Here is an 18,912-nt window from a genome sequence, read left to right on the forward strand (position 1 = left end):
CTGTAGAAAAGTACTGAAAGTGGGCATCCTTGTCTTCTCCTTGAACCCAGAGAAAAGCTGTCAACATGTCACCATTGAGTATGATGTTAGCTACCGCTTTGTCATTTATGGCTTTTATTGTGTTAAGTTAAAATCCCTCTATACTTATTCTGTTGAGAGTTTTTATCATGAAAGGGTGTTAAATTTTGTCAAATGCTTTTTCTCTTTCCTACTTCTATCACAGTGATAGATCTCAAACTCTGGCTTCTGGCTTAGTGTTTATAGGTAAGTAGGCAGTAAAGATAATTATCATAGTATTTAAAGTCAAGAAAGAAATAATTTTGACTGAATATCAAGATATAGTGTGTGTTTGTGTGTGTGCGTGCATGTGTTATGGGTGTTTGTTTGTTGAGTTAGCTGCAAAAATGCTCCATCTGTCCACTTTTAAATAGCAATCTGTCAGATTGCATATTCCAAAGAGGGACACAGCAACAGCTCTTATCCTGCATGCTATTTTGCAATGTGATATTGCCACTCTGCCTTCTGATTGTGGGCAAATCCTGTGATCAATGGAAATACAGTGGAAGTGACGCTGTCCAAATCCAGGAGTAGTCCTTTAGAGAAACTGGAGGCTTCTTCATGTTCCTGCCTCACATACACACTTCTTCTGTTGTTTTCTCTTCAATTCAGCAATGGTGCTATGAGAAGCTCATACATCAAAGAAAAGACATGTGTAAGCACTTGGATCATAGCCCCAGATGACACTCAGTCGATAGAAAACATTGACTGGCATCCATGTTGGTGAAACAGCTTAGACATGCAGCCTTTCCCAGATGAGATGGGTCCAACCACTTCTGACTGCAAACGCACGAGCAACCTTAAACAAGGACTGCCTAGCTCATTCCCATCTACCCACTCAACTAGGAGAGATGACAAATCATCGTCTTAAGTCACGAAGTTTTGGCATCATTTGTTGAACAACAATAAACCAGAACACCCACTGAAAAGGCCATCTGACATTTTTGGAACATTTTCCCTAAATTTGGATCAATCTCCACATTCTAAAAAGTGCCTTTTCAATGTAGACTCCAGAAATATACATTTCTCAGTTTGCTTGTGGTTAGTGTACAGGCTTGTGAAAGGTTCTTATGAGCCTCCAGACCCCACACAGAGGTGAGCCACTTTAGGACAAAGGCTCTGTGTGGAGAATCCACTCTGTTCTAAGAGTGGCAGCTGGGGACATGAGGAAGATTTCAGAGAAGGTTCCTAATGTAATTTGGTTGTGGGTTGACAATGGCGTGCAAGTTAAACCACCTCATTGGGATGCAGCAGAAGGCCAGGTTGGGGTATGGCTTGCAGCATTTTCCCTGCAATCTTATCTTTGAATATATTTCTTTGGCCATTCTAATAATTCTGTGATTAACTCAATAACCTTTACTTAACATATCATCTACTTAAATGATATAGAGTGAATTCCACATTTTTTTGGAGATTAGGAAAACTATAGAGAACATGATGCATGCATGACCCGCAATTTAGGCACCTGAAGTGAGCAAAGGCATGGCAAGACTTTTTCTCGTCACCTACAGCACAGTCAACAGAAATACTGAGGAAAGAGACTTGCAGATTAAGTACAATATGAGGAATCAAGTTAATAAAATTGAATTGTCTTAGAGATTTTAGTTAATGAGGAGATTTTAGCTGTTCTTGTTGCACACAAGGAAAGAAGCTATGTGAGATGCTAGATATGTTAATCTGCTTCACTATAGTCATCATTTAACTTTTGACGATATTCCATGACATTATGTTCTAAACATCAAGCATACACAATAAAGTTTATTTATTTATTTTTCTTTTAAATAGGAAGATACAGCTTGAGGAGCCAGATGCAGTGGCTCACTCCTGTAATCCCAGCGTTTTGGGAGGTAGAGGTCGGTGGATCACTTGAGCCCAGGAGTTCGAGACCAGTCTGGGCAACATAGTGTGACCCCAACCTTTATAAAAAATAAAAAAATTAGCTGACCATGGTGCATGCTTGTAGTTCCAGCTACTCAGGAGGCTGAAGTGGGAGCATTGCCTGGGAGGCGGATGCTGCAATGAGCTATGATCACACCACTGCACTCCAGCCTAGGGGACAGAGAGAGATCTTGTCTCCAAATACACAAAAAGATACAGCTCGTTACCACGCTTATGCAACACCTGGACTTCTTCAGTTGGTTCCCAAAATATGCTGTCAAATGGCTGGCTCAGCACAGCTCATCATGGCATTGCAAGAGCTGGTCAGTGCATGCTTCCTGGACCAGCAGCATTAGAAACAAATTCACCTTGAACTTTGTTAAGAATGCAAATCCTCAAGTCTCAGTCTGCACTCTCTGACACTCTTGAACTGCGTTCCAACAACTTTTTTTTTTTTTTTAATAAGCCCACCACGTAATGTCGATGCACGTGTAAGTGAAAGAACCCCATTTTGCAAGGACTTCCTGTTGACCTCCTAAAAGCGTGTGTTGATTCTGGTATGGTTCAGTTCCTCAAAACGCATATGGAATGAAGTGCAGTAGCATTTCTTCATCTGGATTCTAATAAACTCAGTCATCACATTTCCTCCGAGATCAGTGACTGTATTTCAGCAACCTAATTTGCAGACTTCTAACGCCCTATCAGATAAATTAACTAGATTAAGTGTGCTCTCAGGAATTCTTCACTTCCTTTGGGCTTCTCTTTTTTTTATAACGGTGACTACTGTAAGTTTCAAAGGATGTTGGCTCAACATATATCTTGGATGCTGCTTTTTTATTTTTCATTACTTTTATTTTTTATTTTTTGAGACGAAGTTTTGCTCTAGTTGCCCAGGCTGGAGTACAATGGCGCCATCTCTGCTCACCGCCTCCTGGGTTTAAGCGATTCTCCTGCCTCAGGATCCTGAGTAGCTGGGATTACAGGCATGCGCCACAACACCCAGCTAATTGTGTATTTTTAGTACAGACGGGTTTTCTCCATGTTGGTCAGGCTGGTCTTGAACTCCCGATCTCAGGTGATCTGCCCTCCTCAGCCTCCCAAAGTGCTGTGATTACAGACATGAGCCACTGTGCCTGGCCCGGATGCTATTTTTTAATCTTGGTGAATTTTTTAGCTTTCCTTTTATGCTTGATAATCCATTCATGTTTCTGTATAATAGCACAGTCTGCTTATTCATGTTACAACTAATCACAATTTTTATTCTTTAAGATTTCCTTTTCATCATGGACGGCAGATAAAACAAATTCGCATGCTCTTCCTGCACAAAGTTGTATCATCTTTAAATGTTTCCTGCCTTTCCAGTTAACATTTCATACGCTCTGCTCCTCCATCCTCAAACTATGCTGACGTCCCAAGGTTCAACTATCTCGTAAGTACATGAGGTCCGGTGATGTTCACATTAAACTGTGCCAAAAATTCTTTGTAAACTAAAGAGTTTTATAAGATGCAGAGCCATCAATAAGATTCAAGGGTTTAATGCTGGCAAAAATCCCGTTCTGATTTGAAAAAGGTATTCAGTATGATATATTTAGACATACATTAAGCCCTCTGCTCCAAAGCACAGCAATTTAAAAAATCGGAATTCAAAGGAATCTCTAATAACAAAGATGTCAGGCACTGTGGCTGATGGTGGGTGAGGTCATTTTGATCTCATATATCTATTACCCCCCAAAAAGCAACTGTTTGCCTTAGTAAAGTAACTGGTGTCCCTAATGTTATTAGTAAGTTATAGTAGATGAACATGCCCATTCACATCAGGCAGACTTGGCTTTAAAATCTGGCTCTGTTACTCCTCACTCCTGTGTGATTTGAGGAGTACATAGCTACTTTTCTGTACACAGGTTTTGTTCTGTTTAAACTGAGGACTCCTTATTTAAAAACACTATCCAATAGTCTTCAAAGCCTGACAAATACAATGCAGCAAACATTCCTCCTCCCTTCCTCTGTAGGAAATTGCACAGCATCTCTGTTCCAGGGGATACCAGGGTTCAGCCTTTCCTCAAGAATGTGACCATCAAAATTTATTCCACCCGTGCCTGCTTACACCAACAATCAATGTCGTCAATGACATCAGACAGCTAGTCCCAGACAGTTTCTGCTCTCTGAATCCTCTTACTTTTTGTGTCTATTATTCTTTCCTGTCTTATCATTAATAACAGGATTGATTATTTATTCCTTAGTATGCTTTTAGTTGCAAGAGACAAATGCCCTACTCAAAGAAACTTAAGAAAAAAAAATGTAAGGGCCTGAAGATTAAAGCCTTTCTTCTCTCTCTTTGTCTTCTTTCTTTGGTGTGGACTTAGTATGGTGTGTTTTTCTCCATATTGCCCTGAGCAGCCCCCTATGTACATTGTATCAGCTAGGAACTTGAGCAGAAAGGGTCATCTTTCTTTTTTTAATGTTTTAAAATTTTTAACTTGTATGAGTACATAGTAGGTGCATATATTTATGAGGCACATGAGATATTTGGATAGAGGTATACAATTTGTAATAATCGTATCAGGTTAAAGGGGGCATCCATCACTTCAAGCATGTAGCATTTTTTGAGTTATGAATGTTCCAATTATACCCTTTTAGTCATTTAAAAATGTACAATAAGTTATTGTTTAGTCACTGTAGTCACCTGTTATGAATTCAAATACGAGAACTTATTTATTCTGTCTAACTCTGATTGTACCCATTAGCTGTCGCCTTCATAGTTCAAGTGAAGATATAGGTGTGTCTCTTGGTTCAAGATGCCCACATAACCTATGTATGGTCAGCCTCTGTGTCCAGCTTCTGAGACAGACGCTCCCTGGGAGACCTGGAGGGATGTGATCAAACACATGCAAACTACAGGGGCTGAAAGTGAGAAAAGGTGGTTTTCAGAGGAAAATCTTCAGTGTTAACAGACAAAGAGGGAATGTTGGATGAACAGGCAAAACCAGCAGCTGTCCGGTGTAGTGTGACTTATAACTTTTACCCGGGCTGATAAATAAATAATGGCTGGAGTCATTATGAGTGACAGAATTCTTGTTCTGCAGACACTATAAATCTGGATAAAATAAGCAATTCTCTGCTGAGATGATAGAAGAATCTATCTTCCCACACTTCGGCAACACAGTGAGACAAGTGGCCTCTGAATTCTTGATTTTTCTGGCTTCATCGTGAAGAGTATTTACCGAAACCATCAATGAAGACGTTCAAAAACAGTTGGAAAATGTGGGATAGGGAAATCAACGTACGCTGGTCCTCTTCGCCCCAGATATGATCAGTGTTTCTGCTGTGAGAAGTGTCATCTTCATCAACCTTTTAAAATAGGTTCTTCTTAATATTATGGATAACTGACATTTTAATGTTTTTTATTATTTAACTCACAAAAAAATGTGAATATAATCTCTAGAGGAGAGGGAATTGGCCAAATATTATACTAAGAGGTGTAGCTAACTTATTCTGTAAGTTGGCCATGAATAATATATGGGAATAAATGACATAACTCAAATAGAAGACTTTCTTTTGGCCCGGGAAAACAGAAGGAACTTGAGTATTAATCTTCTATCTGCTGCGTCATGAACTATTTTTGATACATGAGAACGATGGAAAAATTGAGTTTTCTTGACTTTACCCCCAGTTCTTTTAAAAAAGACAAGTAAACCACAAAAAGCTATTTAAGAAAATATTGTTGTCTCATTGCCAGATTAACAATTAAATGTTCCTACCTATTCATAACGTCAAAGAGAAGATGAATGGAAGCAATAGTGTTGTCGGCGGCAGCAGAATCTGTATCAACTGTGTATTAGGAGACTAGCTGCATTTCACCAATTCTCCAGCCATGCCACTTTTTTTTTTTTTTTTTTTTTTTTTTTTTGAGATGGAGTCTCACTCTGTCACTCAGGCTGGAGTACAGTGGTGCTATCTCAACTCATGGCAACCTGCAGCTCCCCAATTCAAGAGCTTCTCCTATCTCAACCTTTCGAGTAGCTGGGATTACAGGGGCACACCACCACACCCAGATAATTTTTACATTTTAGTAGAGACAGGGTTTCACCATGATGGCCAGGCTGGTCTCGAAATCCTGACCTCAAGTGATCCGCCTACCTCTGCCTCCCAAAGCACTGGGATTACAGGCCTGAGCCACTGTGCCCAGTTCCATGCCCCATTTTTACCCTTACTCTGTGCATGCCACTGCACTTTTGGCTTCTCACAGGCCTAAGAGTCTGCTTGATTATGGTCAAGGGAGAGGGATAGGCTCTAGGAGATTAAACTGTGTGACCAGATGGCAGTAGTTTTGTCAGCAAACACAGATAAATGTTATCTAGAAAGACTGTCTTGTCTTCCCTACACACCCTAACAAAACTCATTTTTAACTACGCTTTGTATACAAGGGTCCCTGACATGAAAAATCCAGGTTACTTAACAATAGGTTACCAAGCTTCACTTGGCTTGATCACGCCAAGGGGCAAATGTAAAAACGTGTTACAGTGATGAGGTGCTTATGTTTCATCTCCTCAGACAACTTCTTGGACAGGCATCAAGGATGATCTCAAGCCACCCAGGACCATCAGAGAATAATTTTAATCCAGCATTTTGCAGGAATATACATTCTATTCTATTTATTTTTATTTATTTATTTTTGGAGACAAGGTCTCACTCTGTCACCCAGGCTGCAGTGGGGTGGTGAGATGTCAGTTCACTGCAACCTCTGCCTCCAGGGTTCAAGTGATTCCTCTGCCTCCGCCTCCCAAGTAGCTGGGACTACAGGTGATCGTCACCATGACCAGCTAATTTTTGTATTTTTAGTATAGATGGGGTTTCACCATGTTGGCCAGGCTGGTCTGGAACTCCTGACCTCAAGCAATCCACCCATCTGGGCCTGCCAGGGAATATACATTTTAAAAGATTAATGTAAAGATTAAAGATGGAGAAGAAGACAGTATCGTGTTCTGTCTTCTTAAATTAAAATAGAAAGGTTAACTCTGGCAATTCCTTCGGCTCAGGAAGTCCATTATTCAGGAAAATCAAATGGCATAATGGCAGGGTTCTTTGGTAAAAGGAAAAGTGAAAGTAATGTTCATCTCTAGTCTACTCTAGGCTTTATAGGAGGATAATACTGACATGTTGCCGTCCAGGTATATGCAGCAAGGTGGGGCCAATGAAAGGGATTTAAGGCAGAACTTCAAGCTGGGTAAAAAGAAATTTCACCTGCCTAATAGCTTATATAACTTTACACACACACACACACACACACACACACACATACACACGTACGAGGATCTGTCAGACAGCAATGTGCATTCTGTACAGGGAAGGAAATTTCAGCCTGCAGCTTCAATATTAATAGTTACAAACAACTCACGTGATACTAGCACACAATATTCACAATGTGCTTCAAGTTTCCATTAAGAAAACAAGTGAAAATATGTGTCTTTCCTGCTTTTATAGATGTGTCGCAGAATGAATCAATAGAGAACAGTAGCTTCAGATCACATGAAGATATTAGGTTGGAGAATGGAAATATTTCTGATATTAAAAGAGACCTTGCCAAAATTCTAAGAGACTCAGTTTTCAGTGAAAAAAAAAAGCATGTGATAATAAATCTAATTGCACCCTAATGGTATTACTTGGTTATTTATTAGTAACAATAGAAAATGTGTTATTGTATATAAATAATAAAATTAACCTTTCTGTGTATTTGTATGTTGTCATATATATAATTTAAAAATACAATTCATAAAAAGAATCTGTACACTAGGAAGAATGTAAGCCATGATGTCCACTTTAAATTTGTAAAAACATACATTTAAATATAATAAATTTAACTTATTTATAAATTAAATATAAACACAATTAAATATTTTTTGTCATGGAAATACAGTTAAATAGTAATGATTTACTTCAGTCAAGGTCTTCAGAATTTTAAAACAGTTTACAATTTTGGAGAAAATTTAGATAATTTTTCATTACATTTATAATATATAAAAAATATTAAGAGGGAAAAGGCACGGCAGTGAGGCTGGCTTCAGATCAGTGAAGGCAGGTAAGACAAAGAAGGTCTTCATCCGGCCACCCACAAAACAGAGCCTCAGGCATGGAGATGCATGCATGTGACTCAGTTTTGAGGATTTTATTATAGAAATCGAAAGTGGATATCTGTAGTGTGTGTGCAAACAACATAAAACAAACAACAGTTGTAGGTCTTACAATATCTGACTTCAAGATTTCCTATAAGCTACAGTAACCAGGATAGTGTGCTGTTGGCAGAAGAAACAATAAATAGACCAGTGGAATGTGATAAAGAGCCCGAAATTGACTCACAAGTATAATTTTTGAGAATAGTTTGAAAACAATCATACAGGAAAAGGAAATTCTTTTTAATAAATAATGCTGGAGTACCTCAACAGCCACAAGAAAGGAAGCAAACAAGGAAGGAAAGAAGAAAGGAAGGAAGGAGGGAGGGAAGGAAAGGAAAGGAAAGGGGAGGGGAGTGGAGGGAAGGAAAGGAAAGGGAAGGGGAGGGGAGGGAAGGGGAGGGGAGGGAAGGAAAGGAAAGGGGAGGGGAGGGGAGGGAAGGGGAGGGGAGGGAAGGGGAGGGGAAGGGAGGGAAGGGAAGGGAAGATGGAAGGAAAGAGAAAAAGAAGGAAAAAAACTCCAACACATCCTAGCGTCTGACAACACTATAATAGGACTATAGCAAACCATATTATATTCTATAATTTCTGGTAGCTAGGAGGAAGATAATGAATGTTCTCAACACAAATAAATGACAAATGTTTGAGATGATGGATATGATAATTACCTAGATCAGATCACTATACATTATATGTATGGAGGCTTCATGGGCCCCGTGAATATGCACAAATAGTATTCGACAATTTAAAAAATAAATAAAAATACAATTGCATAAAACAATGAAAAATTAACTCATGGTGGATCAAAGTCTACTGTAAAAGATAAAATTATAAAGCTTAGACATACTTATGATTTGAGGGAAGGCCACGTTTTCTTTGAAAAATCCCAGTAACCAGGAGAAATTTTAAAAAGATACAAAATTTTAAAATAACTTTATACATATGAAAGAAAACCAGAAAATTTCTGTTCCTTGAAAAGCACTGTTTAGAAAACGAATAGGCAAGTCATAGACTTAGAGAATATAATTGCAAAACATGCATTTAACAAATAACTGGCACCACATATATATATATATATATATATACACACACACACACCATATATATATATGTACACCATATATATATATGCACACCATGTAGATATATATACCACATATATGTGTATATATGTATATATATACCATATACATATATATAAACCGTATACCTATAGATACATATATGCCTCAAATACATGGGCTGTGAAAGTTTCACAAATGAAGAAACTAAAATTGAAATTGAATACCACCTTAAGACTTCATGGTTGGAAAGTGTCAAAGGCAAGGAATAAACGTGAGTCTTTTTTGTTTCTTCAGAGCTCTTTATACCAGAGCCTGAGGCATGGAAGTAGATGCATGTAACTTATTTCTGAGGTGATGCCCAGAAGAAAGCATAAGACAACAGGTAGGAAAAGATCTATTAGAAGCGATATAAATATGTACTAGCAGTATATATATAAACTTTCACAACACAAAATTTTAAAAACACCAACAAAAGGAATGTGTGACATAGCTGAAATGATGCTTTCCAAATAGAAGCTGGATGAATGTCCAGTAAACACATGAAAAAGTGCTCCAATCACCAGTAATCAGTGAAATGCATATTAAACCCACAATTAAATATGCACCGTTACTATACCTAGAGGAATAAAGATTTGTAACAGAAAAAGTTTACAAGGATGTGGAGCAAAGGGAACACGAGGACACTGTTGGTGGGAGTGTACCACGGCACATGACTTTGAAAAAGGCCTGGCAATTTTTAATAAATGAAACATACAACTAACCTACCACCTAGAAATGTAACTTAGGTATTTACACAAGAAAAAGAAAATATACAATTACATACACACATACACACACACAACTTGTTCAGAAATGTCTGCAGAAACTGTACCCATAAGATCAAAACTTGGAAATTGCCAAAGTCATTGCCAACAGGGGAGGAAGCACTCTGGTTCTATTTATCCAATTTAGCATAAAAAAGGGATACATTGCCGATATCCGCAAGAACATTCCTGGACTGCAGTTGCTGAAGCTTGGTTTCATTTTTCATGATAATTTTTGACAGCGTGGATTTAAAATTTACAAATCTGTCAGTCTTACTTTTGGAAGTTCCTCCGCATTCCTTCTGTAGATAATATTCCTTTAATTGCTTCCAGTCCTATAGCTTCATTTTCACTTTAAAAACACATCTGTAATATGGTGAATATTTTAGGGAAAGGGTCTCATTTCACATTTTTTTCAAATAATTAATTATCTTTCTCAGCATCATTATGAAGCAGCTTTTTTCCCACGTATTTGTAATATGTTTCTATCATTTACAAAATTCCCATCCACTAAGTTTGTTGTTGGTCTGTCTTGCTCTATCCACTGTCGTTTTAACTGTGGTCGTTGTAGTGTTTAGCCAACATCAGATGCACCATCTTCCACTTGTGTCAACACTGTACTCAACTTCGTGTACTTTCAGATTAATCAACAGCTACAATCATTGTATATACATATTTTTTAGTAACTGTATTTTCCTGTTACCACCTTTTAAAAGATGTCAGTTTTGTTAAAACTGCTGACAAAGAAAAGAAGACTAAAATACAGGAGCTTGATTCCAGGGAGGTTTTTAACTGACTGAAACTCAGTACTGTAGACTTGAACTTATAGCTCTTTAATCATGCAGAAATTTAGTGGAATATAATGTAAACATTTATAAAGGAGAGAAAATTTTACGGTTGGAGAGGAGGATGCAGAGATTCTAATTTTCTAATGCCTTTGCAGAGAAAAAAAAAGTTAGTTACTTTACTTTTCAGAGCTAAAAGGTATCTTAGAGTCATCCAGTTGGAAATCTTCATTTTCCTGCTAGGGGAATGGAGGTAGAGGTGTCAAGTCATTTGTACAACGTCACGCCTCTTCCACGTGGCTGAGTCGGGGTGAGGGCTCATGTCTTCTCACTCTCATATCAGTCTCCTTTCTACCCACCAGGCTGCTTCCAAGAAACCCATCTATTGTAATATGGTTTTGTATAGGAATCTTACATGCAAGGGCTGGGCAATTTTGATATCCTTTTAGAAGAAAGGTAAGAGAAGAAAGTCTAAGCCACCAAGGAGAGCAATTAGAATGCAAACAGGTTTGATCTGTCCAAAGAAGGCACTTCAAAGGAAGCGTGCGCTCATTAACCACATCATTTGCTAACCGGGCCGCCAGAGCCCCAGTCCCCACCGTGCCAGCCCCAAGCTCACTGCCAACCACAGCCCGTCTGATGATGAAAGCAGCTCAGCCCTGGCAACCCCGCGGCGGTCTCACTGGGGAAGATCTGGAGAGGGAAGAAAGACGCAGACACCCCATCATCGTAAAATACAGTTTGAATAATTTTGAGAAACAATTGTTCAGGAGGCGAACTTCTAAATCTCCAGGGCTGTACCACCGAGGGGAACTTCTTTATCAAAGAAAAGTGCACGCGAAGGGCGTGGGAAATGGCAAACTCGAGGGAAAATGACAGCATTTTTTGAGATGAGCCTTCGAGAAAATCATTTCCACGAGGAGAGCTTTGCCACACAGGAAGACTCGCAGTTTCAAACTGCAAGATTTAACATGCAGTTTAAAATCTTCCGAATGTGCTTCAGGAGTTTGCAATGCTACCTGCAGAAGCACTGTTGCTTTTGGGGCAGAAAGTAGTTTTCCTCCTGTCATTGTAAATAAAAACACTTTAGCTTAGCTACTAAAATCACAAATATTTTCATATACTATACATATATAACTTTACTTATACTATTTTTATAACCATAGCAAAAATTATGCGCTATATCAGCAATAAAACAGGCAACACATTTCTTAGCTTGTTTTTCTTATACTACGTAAAATTGTTTTTGCTTTTACATTATAACTTAATATCCACTCTGTACAGCAATTATTGTAGTCTTAATTTTACAGATGACAGAACTGAGGCCCATCAGATCTTGTTAGTCTTGGGAACCTCATCCCTCTGTTTGTCTTTGATTTGTTTGATCTGTTCAGTATACAATGGATCTTTTAAAAAGTCAATATCTTCACGGCTGCAGGACTAGAAATAACAATATGTCCAGCTTAAGAAATCATGCAGCTGTATGGATTTAAGGCATCCTTACTAATGACAGCCTAGTAGAGAGGAGGGGAACATTATGGGGAAAGTAACTCCCAATCTTATGTTCTCCTCAGTGTTTTGTCCCGACTTCAGGCTGACTCTGAATAATTTCTTTAATGGGTAGAAAACGAAGCAGAAATAGAAACTGAATTCACAATTTCAGGATTCCTTTACCCACTCTGTACTAAACTCCACCTAATGCCCAGAGATTCTAGATTATTGCAGGTGTTATACTAGATTATCTTCAGGTTGGAAAGCTTATAAAAATCCAAATCCTGTAGATTGCTAAATTTTATATTGTAGGTGAAAGAAAATGCAAAGTAGGGAAGGGTTACAGTCAATATAAGACTCTAGAATTATGTAATGAGATAAATATTATATACATAATTCTATTTACATATAATTGTGTATATACACACAAATACATGGATATGGTGTGTATGTGTGTGTATCTGAGTGTCATACACATATATCATGACACTCAGATCTTATAAGCATGCATCCACAGAAATGAACCCTTGGGTCCTGTTAATGACCTTTGTCTGATCCTGACAGTCACTAGCCTTGCTGCTTCCCAGGGCCTGAACGCCTGCAAAACCACTCCAGTTCCACCAGAGAGAGGATACCCGTTCTTCTCACTAACTCACCCATGGTTCTAGGGTCCTAGGTTGATTGGTCAGCATCTAGAGGAACACAGTGCTCGTGAACACGCACATAAACTCCTAGGAATGTATTTCAACCTCATTTATGGACTGAACAGCTCTTTTTTATTTCACTCTGCATGATTATCTTGTGATTACTGGCATAAGGATGACTAAATGATAATCTCATAGAAATTAAAAAGAAATCAATAAACATGGGATAGAAGTTCCCTTTATTGCTTGCTTGCTTCTTTTTTTTTTTTTTTGTCGCCCAGGCTGGAGTGCAGTGGCAAGATCTCGGCTCACTGCAAAGCTACTTCCTTCCCTCTTTCTTTCTTTCCTTCTTTCTTTCTTCTTGTTCTCCTTTCTCTCTTTCTCTCTCCATCCTTCCTTCCTTCGTCTTGTCTTTCTGTCTTTCTGTCTCTGTCTCTCTGTCTCTCCCTCTCTCTCTGTCTCTTTTTTTTTTTTTTTTTTTTTTTAAGAAAAGATCTCGCAGTGTTGCCCAGGCTGGAGTACAGTGGCTTTTCAGAGTCAGTGTCCTACTAATCATCACCTCAGGAATTTGAGCTTTCTCAGTTTCCAATCTGGGCCAGTTCACATCTCCTCAGGCAACCCGGTGGTCCCCTGCTCCCAGGAAGTCACCATATTAATATTGAACTTAGTGCAGACACCCAATCAGCATAATGCTCTACAGCCCAGAACTCCTGGGCTCAAGTGATCCTCCTGCTTCAGCCTCCAGAGTAGCTGGGACTACAGGTGCATGCCTCCATGACTGGCACCATCAAGAGTTTCTTTTTTAATCCTAAAATATTCTTACAATGAACAACTAATATAGAAGTGATATGTATTAACACGATTTGTTCATATGACATGTTTCATAAAGTTGTTACAAGGTGAGTTAACAGGTTCTGTAGTTTTTATAACATCTATAAGTATGCACATGCATTTTATTTACATAATGACCATATGACTATTATTCAGAATGTTTTACTAGTAATAATATTTAAAAACTGTGTACATATTTTAACACTATGTAAAATAGAACATGGGTACTAATTTCTATATACCTTTATTCTGTTAGATAAAAAAAGACATGTAACCACGCCTAGTATTTCACAAATGAAGAAAGTGAAGTTGAAATTGAATAACACCTTAAGACTTCAAGGTTGGCAAGTGTCAAAACCAGGGATTGAACTTGAGTCTTATTGGTTCTCTTACAGGGCTCCTTATATCATACAACCTTTTCTTTCATCAGCAAAATAAAACACAATTGGAGTTTTGTTATGGACCAGTGACTAAATCTCTTGTGTTTGCTTAAAGGTAAAATAAGACACAATAAAAGAATGTTATGAAGCTTCAGATGTCATCTCACGAGGATTAAAATAATCCTGTGTAATGTATAATCCTTTTCAAATCATAAGTCATCAACTACCAAGTACCCATATCTCATAAGCAATGAGTATCATCCCGTATTGTGTGTGTTAATCAGTTTAGGATTCTTTTTCCAAATGGAACTCAGCTGTATTAGTCAGGGGAACACTAGCTAATATAACAAACAAAACTCACCATTAGATTGTAAAACAATAGAAGCCTATTTCTTGTCCCAGTCAAAGTACAACGCAGCATGCTGAAAATGCTGGTTACAGGTGGCTTTAATAGTCATGGTGAGCACATGTCCCAAGTTCTTTCCATTTTCAGCCTCTGCCATCCCCCTGGGCCTCGCTGCCATCACATGCTACCAGCACATGCTCCCATCACATAGAAGAAGAGAGAGATGAGAGGAGAGCATAGGAGAAGAGAAAGGCTTTCTCAAAATCCTTTATCCAGAAGATATAGACATTAAATTCACACTCACTTTCCATTGGTGAGAAATGGTCACACAACTACAAAGAGACACAAGCAGCTGGGAAATACAGTCCCAAATGCTTCCTGGCATTAGTCCTATTTTATAAAAGGCGAACACCCAGTTTTCTGGATTTCTGATCTTATAGGCTGTGTCAGTGTTTCATTGCATTAGAACAGATCACTCATCGTCTTTAAGGTTCCAAAATCCTATTCCACACAGAGAAATAAATTTATTCTGTGCTAAACCAGTGCCATGGATGGGAAGTGTGTACAACGAAAACCTGAGAGGACCAGGGTTCAATACACATCTTTGTCTTAAAAGTTGTGCTAATGTGGAGATGGCATTCAAGTCTAACCTTCACTTCCTCCAAGTAAAGAATTATTTGATATGGGGGTAATTGCAAGGGAAGGGGCGTAGACATATGTCTGATAACAGCTCTCTTGTAGGACAGCGTAAAAAACATTATTTCATTCACTATCTCACATGTTCCTCTAATACTAGGAAGAGAGGCTGATGAGGAAGTGTTTTACAGGAAGCAATGTTCTATCAATACGCAGAGAAGCTGTGTCTGTGTCTGTTCTGATCCTGCCTGTGATTTTAAGGAGAAAAATTCTATGCAATCCAAGCCCTTTTTGAGAGCTATTTTGGAGGACCATGTGATGTGATCATCTTTATTAAAAACTGATTGTGCAACAGGAATATTGTTTGGCATTCTGTATGTCCTAACTTAATTTGTCTAACAGCTTTATGAAATGGGAATGTCAGTCCTATGTTATGAAAAAAAAAAAAAACAAAAAACTTCAAACTCAAGAGAAAATAATAAATCTAGGATTCAAACTTCTGTCTCTCTGGGGGAAACCACTATTCTCTATCACGCCAAAATGCTCACCTAAAAACAGTCTTCATCTGATGTAAGCCGATGCTAAGATTTGTCAGAACCAGACTTTAAAAATGACTGTGACTGCCGCTGATAGCAGCCCGGCTAAATGTCATGTCAATCTGTCCTCCTCCTGCAGCCTATGCTTACACCCACGAAGAATTTCTCCTGGTGAGAGTGGTGTACACACCAGCAAGCTGAACAAGCTTACCTCATTTGCTCACTATTCCCCTTGCACAAGATTTGTTTTTTTTTGAAGCAGTGTGCTCTTATCACTCCTTAATCTTGTGAGTCTCTTCATTTATTGTACTGGGGTGGGAGGAAGGCTGCATACAAGCACAGACATATGGTTTTTATTTAATCAGCTAATGAAAAGAATGCATTTCAAGACATAGCACATATTACGGTGACTCAAATTGCTTATGCTATTTCATGTTTTTATAAGTTACCATCTAATTTGTCATTACAATTCAAAGTAACTTCATTTTCCCCTGTGGAGTACTGAAAATTACTGTAACTTATAATTTTATGGTAATTATAGTGAGAACTCACATAATTAGTGTAGCAAGATCACTGTTCTATTTATTTTTTCAAATGAGTCACACCCCTGGTAGGGGAAACTTGCTGTGCAGGTTTAAAGCTCCAGGTGCTATCTATAGGTGCATGGTATCTCATCATCATAACCTTTCTTCCTATTTCCCCTCTGAAATATTCTCCCCGACCAACTTGAGGAAAGATCTAAGTTTAAAATAGCATAATATTGAAAATTTAGTCTGCTTAGAACATATGCCATATTTACATGGAACGAAAAGAAGCTTACGGCACCCAAGGCCCTTGCACTTATTTGTTCTCAAGTTTTTGTGTGTAATATATACTTACTCAATAAACTGCTTCCATTCAGAGCACAAGAATTACCCGGTCGTCTACCTTCCATCCAAATGTGTGGCTGTAGTATCCACCAAAGCTCCTCAGTCACGAAATAGGACCTCTATCCTCCTCCTTACAGTTTTAATAACAGGTGTGGATGGGACTTTATTAGTGCTTCTAGTCCTCTCCAGCCCAGTGTTGATGCCTTGGTTCAGGTGCTCATTATTTCTGCTTTATTCAAAGTCTCCTTGAAAACAGGAGGACCTGCAGAGATAATCACTTCATTCTTCGTGCCCCAGACATACCTGTACATAGCTTTAGAATAACAACACCTGAGAACACGTTGGCAACAATATAGAGCAACAGGGACTTTCCTACTCTGCGAGTGTGGACCTGAATGATGGCTGGCATTTTGGAGAGAAATTTGGCAAAACTGAGAAAAAAGGAAGATGATTATATCCCACAGCCAGGATAGTCAAGGTTTTAGTTATATTATTAGGAGTAATACTCAGAAATAAAAAAGTGAATTGCACAAGAAAAGATGCATACAAAAGTTTGTTGCAATGTTGTTTATAATATCAAAAAAATAAAAATAAAAAACAATCCAGGGTCCTTCAACAGGAGAATGCATAAATAAATTGGCATTTTATACGAAGTAATTGTGAACACATGCTACAAGATGTAAATTATAAATTACTGTGTCAATGTTGGTAATCTCAGACACAAAGTATGGAACAAGGAAAAGTGAGCTGCAGAGAATAATAAAATTCAAATACTTCTAAAATAAGTAATATTTTGAATAAAGTATCCCAAACATTTACTGTGCAGTTACTATGTTCCTGGCATTGTTTCAAGTACTTTGCTCTTAGAAAGGAAAAATGTGAAATTCATGAGGATATTTGCTTATGGTGAGGGAGTTTATGGTGAAGAGGCTAGGAAATTGGTTTTGGGAAGGGGCCTCAGCTTTACTTGTAGTGCTTATTTTCTTTCTAAAGGTATATCTGCAGGCTGGGCACGGTGACTCACACCTGTAATCCCACCACTTTGGGAGGCCAAGGTGGATGGATCACCTGAGGTTAGGAGTTCGAGACCAGGCTGACTAACATGGTGAAACTCTATCTCTACTAAAAATACAAAAATTAGCTGGACATGTTGGCACGTGCCTGTACTGTAATCCCAGGTACTAGGGAGGCTGAGGCAGAATTGCTTGAACCCGGGAGGCAGAGGTTGCAGGGAGCTGAGATCGCCGCATTGCACTCCAGCCTGGGTGACAGAGCAAGACAATGTTTCTAAATAAATAAATAAATAAATAAATAAATAAATAAATATATCTGCAACAAGAAGAGAATTTTGTCCGTGCTTTCCCACTCTTATCATACTCCTTATGTAATATCTTTGTAGTCTCAAAATTCACACTTCTGCCCCTGCTTTATGAGGAAATTTTTGAAGATTTGCCTTTTTTGGATGTTAAAGGGTGCTTCTCCCTGAGTAAAAATAACACTCATAATGAGACGCACAAATCCAAATAATCTTGAGCACAAACAAGCAGGAATTGAGAAACAGAAACAATGTCGCATTCTCATGTTTACTTGTAGTTAAACTGATTGCAAAAGCAAAAACACATAGGCAAGTAAATAAACTTGCCTGTTGGTGAATTCTTAGACCATTAATTATACATAAACAGCAAATAAAACTTTCAATCATTTTTCATAAAAAATGTTTCTCAACTTTTTAAATTCCTTTAAAAATTAAAATATCTAAACACCTCTTCTAACTGTAAGTGCTTTTTGAAATATAAAACAATAATATCTAATTGGGGTTTTATAATACATGTTAAATCAAAATACAGAATGATGGAGTTCATCTTCCATGAACCATCACTGTTATGAAAATTACTTTCCTATGGTAAACAACTAGACAACTATACAGAATATTCAAAATAGCTATTTTTATAAATAAGGCAACAGGCAAAACAGGGATGTGATTCTTAAGATAAGAGGAATCAATGAGAAAAGTCCTATGTCAGCCCCAGCTGAATATTAAGAAACAATTTCTAAACCAGAGTACATGAAAAACAAACCAAACTCAGTATGGACCATTAATTTCACAGCGTTGATGGGACATAGATTAGAGTTCACTGAGGCTGAGGTGGTTCGATTTTATGAGGCAGAACACCAGATGGGAGGTACCTGGACACAGAGAGAACATTAAAGGTCTGCAAAAGGGTCTTTTGAAATTTTTATTTGAATACCAAATTCCACAGGTTTGAGGAGAAGTTCAATGATACTAGGAAAAGAACCATGAAAAGAAGTGTGCTGAATAATTCTCAGGTCCCACAGAAAAATGAAAATAGTTTACATTGCTACCAGACAAAATGTAGGTATTAAAATACACAAAGCATTTGGTAGAGCCCTCCCAAGGATAATA

General features: G+C 38.1%; 1 long non-coding RNA gene across 2 annotated transcripts in view; it reads right to left on the minus strand.

Annotated features, from left to right (window-relative positions):
- Positions 1–18,912, minus strand: part of LOC134730858 (uncharacterized) — a 303,347-nt gene that overhangs the window by 132,683 nt on the left and 151,752 nt on the right. The gene's annotated exons all lie outside the window — the stretch shown is intronic.

Source organism: Pan paniscus, chromosome 7 (genome assembly GCF_029289425.2).
Source record: "Pan paniscus chromosome 7, NHGRI_mPanPan1-v2.0_pri, whole genome shotgun sequence".
Classification (NCBI taxonomy): Eukaryota; Metazoa; Chordata; class Mammalia; order Primates; family Hominidae; genus Pan; species Pan paniscus.